The sequence below is a fragment of the Tupaia chinensis genome, unplaced genomic scaffold (assembly GCF_000334495.1).
Source record: "Tupaia chinensis unplaced genomic scaffold, TupChi_1.0 Scaffold000140_1, whole genome shotgun sequence".
NCBI classification, from domain to species: Eukaryota; Metazoa; Chordata; class Mammalia; order Scandentia; family Tupaiidae; genus Tupaia; species Tupaia belangeri.
In genome coordinates, this window is record NW_006159610.1 from 6,088,049 (window position 1) to 6,096,076 (window position 8,028).

The following is an 8,028-nucleotide window of genomic DNA, read 5'->3' on the forward strand; positions in this document are numbered from 1 at the left end:
GATCTTAGGCACGGACGCATATGCGCCCAGCATGAGTTTAAACCACCGGGTCTGGGACTCAAACCACAGTCGACTACATGGGAGTCCAGTGACGTAGCCATTACACTAACTGCTGGTCCCAGAATTACTTCATTTTTAATTTATTCCCATTCATTTATTTTTTCAATTCAACCAGAGATAGACACAGAGAGAGACTGACAGAGAGAGGGAAACTGAGAAAGCACACCACCAGGTCTGGGACTCAAACTGTGGTCTGCCATGTGGGATTATCCAGCACCTTAACCACTACACCACCTGCTGGTCCCTATTTATCATTAGTTTTTAGAGATTGATTGGTATAGGGCATGTGCGCTCACCAGTGAGACAGAGAGAGATAGAGAGAGAAAGCAAGAAATCTCTCCCCGTAGGGAATGGCCACACTGTAGTCCCATCTCTTCAATTCTCCTCTTAGGATTTTGGGCACACACATGTGCCCAATGTGAGTTTGTAGCTACTTGGTCCAGGATTGAAGTTGGCCATGTGGGAGTCCAGTAACATAAACTTTATGCCATTTGCTGATCCCATATTTATTTATTTATATTTTATTTTGCCCAGAGAGAGGACCAGCAGTTGGCATGGTGGTTAAGGCTGGATGGTTTGAGTCTGGAACCAGTGGCTTGCTTTCTCACTTTCCCTCTCTTGCTCTCTCTGTGTTTCTCTCTGGTCAAATTTTAAAAAGTAAATGAATGATTGAATAAAATAACTCTTTAAAAAAACATTTGTCCAGAGAGAGAAAGGGAAAGTGAGGTAAGAAGCTGTTAGGTCTGACACCTGAACCATAGTCGGCCATGTGGGAGTCTAGTGCCCTTAACCACCACACCACCTGCTTACCCCACTTATCAATTTTCTTATGGACCTTTCACACACACATATCTTCTGGCAATTAAAAAGTACAGACAGGAGTCAGCAGTTGGCATAGTGGATAAGGGCCTGGACTCCCACATGGTCAATCACGGTTCAAGTCCCATACCTGGTGACTTGAAACTCATACTGGTACATATACGTGCATGCCCAAAATCTCCAGAGGAGAATGGAGGAGAAGGGCTTGTGGCAAGGCCATCTTCTCTGGGGGGCAATTTCTCATTTTCTGTCTCTCTGTATCTCTCTGACTCTCTGGTGGGTACATGCACGTGATAGCAATAATTTCTTAGGAAGAAAAAACACCTGTTTATTTAAAAACCAGAAAGCTACATTGGAGAAAACAAAAATTACATACATTCTTACTCAGGAAAAGAACACTGAGAGGTGGCCCCGTGACCTTGTGATTACATGAGCGAGATCCCATGTGGTCAACTGCAGTTTGAACCCTGGCCCTGACAGCTTGAAATACATGCCAGGTGCACATGCACATACCCAAAGCCCAACAGGATGAAGGCGTGAGAAGGGATTGCAGTTTCACTACACCTCATTAGGGTGTTGTTGTTTTTTTTTCTTTAAAAATAATTTATTCTTGTTTCTCATCACAACATACAGGAAGGACTGAGGGCAACACCTGTCACCCCAGCTGTACACCTTCCACACCACCCAGGTACATCCTCACAGCATAGGCCTGCCCTGGATGCCTGGCCAGAGGCCCTACTCACACTGGTGGGTTCCCTGCCATCAGTGTCCAGCTCACCACCCCGTCAATTCTCCAGAAGTGTTGCAGGAAGGCAGGCCATTGGGTCACCTCCTAGAGCTATTTAACCCGCAGAAAGATGGACTAGGGCCATTTTCTCTGTCCCTAACGTTTAAGTCCCAGGCTGCCCTCCAGGGCACTTAGACATCCCCCACATCCCAGGCAATGGAGGAAGGGCAGTCCAGGCCAAGGATGAGGCATAAACAGTCTTTATTGGGCTCAGACCAGGAGTCCATGGGTCTTGAGGACCTCTGTGTCTTTGCCAGTTTTCTTCTCCACATTCTTTTCGGCCTGTTTCCGTACCCTCATGAGCTGTTTCTTCTTCTGGTAGTGCATCTTGGCCTTCTCCCTCCTCTTCTCCTCCAGGGTGGCTGTCACCGCCTGGTACTTCCAGCCGACCTCGTGAGCCAGGCGCCGCAGGTCGGCAAACTCCGTTGTAGGTTTCAGTCGTACAACCTTGAGAGCAGCAGGCGCCACCATCTGCTTTTTCTTATCTTAGGGTGGCGGGATCCCGTCCAACACCTTGAGGCGGTCCAGAGCAGCCTGGCGGCGCTTGGCCTTATGGGGCGGCATGCCTCCTACTGTCCGCCAGAAGATGCGGCCACGAGCCCGGAAGTGGTAGGGCCATGGGATGGGTTGGTGTTCATCCGCTGATGGAGGAAGGCCAGGTACTTTAACTTGTTTCTGTAAAAAAATCGCCAGAAATGTTGGTTCCTTCACAGCGCACAACCACCACCTTGCGGCCCAGCAGCGCCTGCTTGGCCACGATGGCTGCCAGGCGGCCCAGGAGATGGCCTCGGCCATCGAGCACCAGGACCTGCCCCTCGGCCATCTTCGGCAGCCGCCTGGGAAAGCAAGTGGTTTCTTCTCTGTCTCTCTGACAAGCACACATAGCAACTAAACAGAAAAGACAACTATTCGTGTATATTTTGATATATAAGCTTCTAGGTCTTTCCTTTCTTCACTTCTTTCTTTCCTCCTTCTTTCCTTTTCTTTCTCCTTATTTTCATTCTTTCATCTTTTCTTTTCTTTTTTAACTTAGTTTTCCACCTATTTATGTGAAACATTTTCCTATCTTATGTTCCAACAAGTGAGTTTTTAAAGGCTGATAGTATTTCATTGCATAGTTATAACATTATTTAGGCAAACTCATATAGGACCAGCAGTTAGTGTAATGACTATGTCACTGGACTCTCATGTAGTTGACCATAGTTCGAGTCCTGGACCCGGTGGCTTAAAAAACTCACGCCAGGCGCATGTGCGTGCGTGCCCAAGATCCCCAGAGGAGAATGGAGGAGAAGGGATTGTGGCGTGGCCATCCCCCCTGGGGAGTGATTTCTCACTTTCTGTCTCTCTGTCCGGTGAGCACATGCGCCCTATAGCAAAAACTTCTAAAAAATAAAAAAAAGCAAACTCCTAGTACAGATTAACTGTTTTTTACTACTTTTTTAACTACTAGAACTATTACTATGATAAAAACAAAACTAAAACCCTCTCTATATACAGTTATTTATATATTGCATACTTTTTCCCATAAAACAAAATCCTTGAGGCCAACAGGTTGCATCGTGGTTATGGCCCTGGATTCCCATATGGCCAACCACAGTATGAGTGCTGGACCTGGTAGCTTGAAAATCACATTAGTCAAATGTGAGTACATGCCAAAAATCTCAGGAGGGAAAAAGGGATTATGGCCTAACCATACCCCATGGGGGTGATTTCTCACGTTGCCCTCTCTCACACGGCAAGTGCACATGCCCTATGGCAAAAGCATTAAGGAAAAAAAAATCCTTAGAGTAGAATTTCTTGGTGAAATACATATACGTAATTAAGATGTTCCCTGCATATTTCAAATTGGACTAATTTATACTCCTACCAGTGCATTAATACTTTTACATTTGGCTTTTGTTATTTTGGTTTTGTTTTGTTTTGTTTATTTATTTATTTATTTATTTTGGAGAGGTTTTTGCTATAGGGCTTGTGCGCTCAGCAGACAGACAGAGAGTGACAGAGAGACAGAAAGCAAGAAATCATCCCCCAGGGGGGATGGCCATGCCACAATCCCCTCTCCTCCATTCTCCTCTCAGGATCTTGGGCACGCACGCACATGCGCCTGGCGTGAGTTTTTTAAGCCACCGGGTCCAGGACGCGAACCACAGTCACCTACATGGGAGTCCAGCGACATAGCCATTATGCAAACTGCTGGTACCTGTTTTTTTTTTTCTTTTTTTTTTCAATTTGCCACAAGACCCATGCACTTGACAGAGACAAGAGTAGAGAAAGTGCCCCCCATGAGGAATGGTCACACTGAAATCCCTTCTCCGTTTCTCTCTCCTTTGAAGACTTGTGTATGCGTGCACATGCACCGAGCATGTTTTTAAAGCCACCAGGATTTGAACCATACAGTCAGCTGGGTGGGACCCAGCTCCCTTAACCACCAAGTCACAGGCTAACCCAATATTAGGCTTTTATAAAAAGAAATAGAAGATAGTGGGTCCAACAGGTGGCGTGGTGCTTATGGGCACTGGACTCCCACATGGCCAATCATAGTTCAAGTCCTGGACCTGGCAGCTTGCTTGGTCTCTCACTCTGTCCCCCTCTGGTCTAAATAAATAAATTAATTAAATTAAATTAAAAATTCTTTAAAAAAGAAAGAGTGACCAGCAGTTAGCGAAATGGCTATGTCATTGGATTCCCATGTAGTCAACCGCAGTTTGAGTCCTGGACCCAGTGGCTTAAACTCATACCAGGTGCATGTGCGTGCGTGTCCAAGATCCCGAGAGAAGAATGGAGAAGAAGGGATTGTGGTGTGGCCATCCCCCCTGGGGGGTGATTTCTCGCTTTCTCTGTCTCTATCTCTCTTGCAAGCATACACGCTCTATAGCAAAAACCTCTCAAAAAAAAGAAAGAAAGAAAGAGAAAGAAAGAAAGAAAGAAAGAAAGAAAGAAAGAAAGAAAGAAAGAAAGAAAGAAAGGAAAGAAATAGAAGATAGCAACCACTAATTATGAAACTGATGGCTTCTAGAAAGGCTATGTAGATATTACTTCTTAAATCCAGGGAATGGATGATCGTTAATTTGAGAAACAAACTGAATTCATTCATTGAATAATTTAGAAAAACATTATACTTGAAGTTCTAAAAAGTTAAGAAGTCAATTATTCCAGATGAAATAGAGCTTTGAATTGCATATTTTATTACCAAATCTCATCTGGAGTAATTCAATTCAAATATTTATGATCGATGAATAATTAATAGAGTGTAATAACTAGTTATTTCTCTTAATGACTTATACTTACATAAAAGAAGAAAAATAGGCTCGGTGGGTGAAGTGTGATTTGACCTCATGAATTCAATATGAACTTCCCCCCCTGTGGAATGTGTTGTGGGAACTCCTGGTTTAGGTGGCATGGTGGTTAAGGCACTGGATTTCTTTTTTGTTTTACTCTAAGAATGATTTTTATTTAACTATATTTATTTAATTTGACCAGAGAAGAACAGAGAGAGAGAGAGAAAGAAAGGGGAGGTGAGGAAACAACCCGCCAGGTCCTGGACTCAAATAGCAGTTGGCCATGTGGTGTACCCTTAAGCACCATACCACTTCCGGCCCCAATGCACTGGATGTCTACATGGATGACTCTCCAGTATGAGTCCCAGACATGGCAACTAGAAAAATCACCCAGGCACATTTGCATGCATGCTTTAAATCCTGAGAAGACAAAGAAGGACAAGGGATTGCACCATGGCCATCCTCCATGAGAGAATGATCTCTCATTTTCCTTCTCTCTGTCTGCAGCAAGCGCACACATTCTATGGCAAAAACCAGGGGGGAAAAATAAATTTTATAAAAAGTCTAGCACATCCAGGCACTTAATACTGTTAACAGGCAATGTATCCTTTTTTTTTTTTTTAGGTTTTTGCTATATAATATGAGTACTCACCAGAGAGAGACACATAGAGGGAAAGTGAGAAAACTGAGAAATCACCATTCAGAGGGGATGGCCAAGCTATAATCCCTTCTCCATTCCCTTCTCCATTCTCCTCTTGGGATTTTGGGCATGCACTCACACATACCTGGCATGATTTTCAAGCCACCTAGTCTGAGACTCAAACTGCTATAAACATGTGTGAGACCAGCACCTTAGTCACCATGCAACCTGGGGTTCCAATACTTCACTAATATTAAAGCATTAAGAAGATTAGAAGATACATTGTATCCATGAGATGACTTTTTTTTTTTAGAGAGGTTTTCGCTATAGTGCATGTGCGCTCCCCAGAAAGACAGAGAGAAACAGAGAGACAGAAAGCGAGAAATCACCCCCCAGGGGGGATGGCCATGCCGCAATCCCTTCATCTCCATTCTCCTCTTGGGATCTTGGGCATGCAAGCACATACGCCTGGTGTGAGTTTAGACCAAAGGGTCCAGGACTCGAACTGCAGTCAGCTACATGGGAGTCCAGCGACATAACCATTACGCCAACTACTGGTCCCCATATTTATCATTCTTAACCCACAGTGACTATAAATGTAACACTTTTCTCCATAGTAGCCACAATGCTGCTTTTTTCCCAATTCTTTTTAAATCAGTATAATGACTTTTCATTCAAAAACATGCTTTGTATAAAATAAATATGCTATAAGAAGTGACCAGCAGAAAACAAGCTGCCAGGTCTGGGACTTGAACCATGGTTGACCATGTAGGAGTCCAGTGCCTTAATCACCATGCCATCTGGTGGTCCCCTTTCCTTACAGCATTTTTAAAAAGTTATGACGGGACCAGTAGTTAGCGTAATGGCTATGTCACTGGACTCCCATGTAGTCAACCGTGGTTCGAGTCCTGGACCCGGTGGATTAAACTCACTCCTGGCTCATGTGAGTGCGTGCCCAAGATCCGGAGAGGACAATGGAGGAGAAGGGATTGCGGCCTGACCATCCCCCCTGGGGGGTGATATCTCGCTTTCTGTCTCTCTGTCTCTCTCTGTCTGGCGAGTGCACATGCCCTATATCAAAAACCTATCCAAAAAAAAAAAAAAGTTATGAGTGCTAAATAGTTATGAGCCTCCAAAAGATGGAAGTATTTGTGGGGGAAAAAAATGGTAAAGAAGACTGACAGATGGTGTGGTGGTTAAAAAAATGGTACAGGGGAACCAGCAGTTGGAGTAATGGCTATGTCGCTGGACTCCCACGTAGTCGACCGCGGTTCATGTCTCGGACCTGGTGGCTTAAATCTCACGCTGGGCGCGTGTGCGTGCGTGCCCAAGATCCCGAGAGGAGAATGGAGGAGAAGGGATTGCGGCGTGACCATCCTCCCTCGGGGGTGATTTCTCGCTTTCTGTCTCTATGTCTCTGTCTGTCTGGCGAGCGCACGCGCCCTATAGCGAAAATCTCTCAAAAAAAAAAAGGTACAGAAAAAAAGGGGAAAAAAAAAAGAAAAGAATGAGAAAACTAACCAGGAAACAAAGATGGATGTAATAAAAAGAATAAAAGAAGGGAACAGCAGTTGGCGTAATGGCTATGTTGCTGGGCTCCCATGGAGTAGACCAGAGTTTGAGTACCGGACTCAGTGGCTTAAACTCACGCTGGGCACATGTGTGTGTGTGCCCAAGATCCTGAGAAAAGAATGGAGGAGAAGGGATTGCAGTGTGGCCATCACCCCACCACCACCACCGTGGGGGGTGATTTCTCGCTTTCTGTCTCTCTGTCTCTGTCTTTCTGGCGAGCACACATGTCCTATAACAAAAACCTCTCAAAAAAAAAAAAAAGAATTATTTTGGGACCAGCAGGTGGCATGATGGTTAAGGCACTGAACACTCCTACAGGGCCAAACCAGGTTCAAGTCCTGGACCTGGTGGCTTGCTTTCTCACTGTCTCACTCTCTTTCTCTGTATCTCTTTCGGGTCAAATTAAAATAAATGAATGAATAAATGAAATTAATAAAGAATTCTTTTTTTAAAAAGTATAAAAGGAATAGTAAAGTGCTTTCTCACTTTCTCTCTCTTTCTCCAGCGAGTGCATGTACCCTATAGCAAGTTATAAGAAAAGAAATAAGGGGTCAGAAAGTAAGAGTTCAAAACCTAAGAAAATGGGCAACTTAATTGTAGGGCCAAGTTGGAGTTGAATATAATATCCCAGAGTTCAATCTGGAAGATCGAACCACAACAGAAGAAAGATTAAGTACATGAGACCGAACTGATGAAACAGCATTCTGTGACTTGACTAAAATATTGCTAATTTTCTTCTAAGCTTTGTCCTGTTTTAAGGATTTTTGTCCCATCTTGAGCTGTCAATGGATTCATGTATCTACTATTTGAACAGAATACTAACCTGTTTCTAGGCTTCAAGTTTCAAGGAAATATCCTTACCAGTTCAAAAT

General features: G+C 44.1%; 1 pseudogene; it reads right to left on the reverse strand.

Annotated features, from left to right (window-relative positions):
- Positions 1 to 1,850: 1,850 nt before the first annotated feature.
- LOC102473641 (60S ribosomal protein L13a pseudogene) lies at positions 1,851 to 2,508 on the reverse strand (annotated as a pseudogene).
- Between the last annotated feature and the right edge of the window lie 5,520 nt (positions 2,509 to 8,028).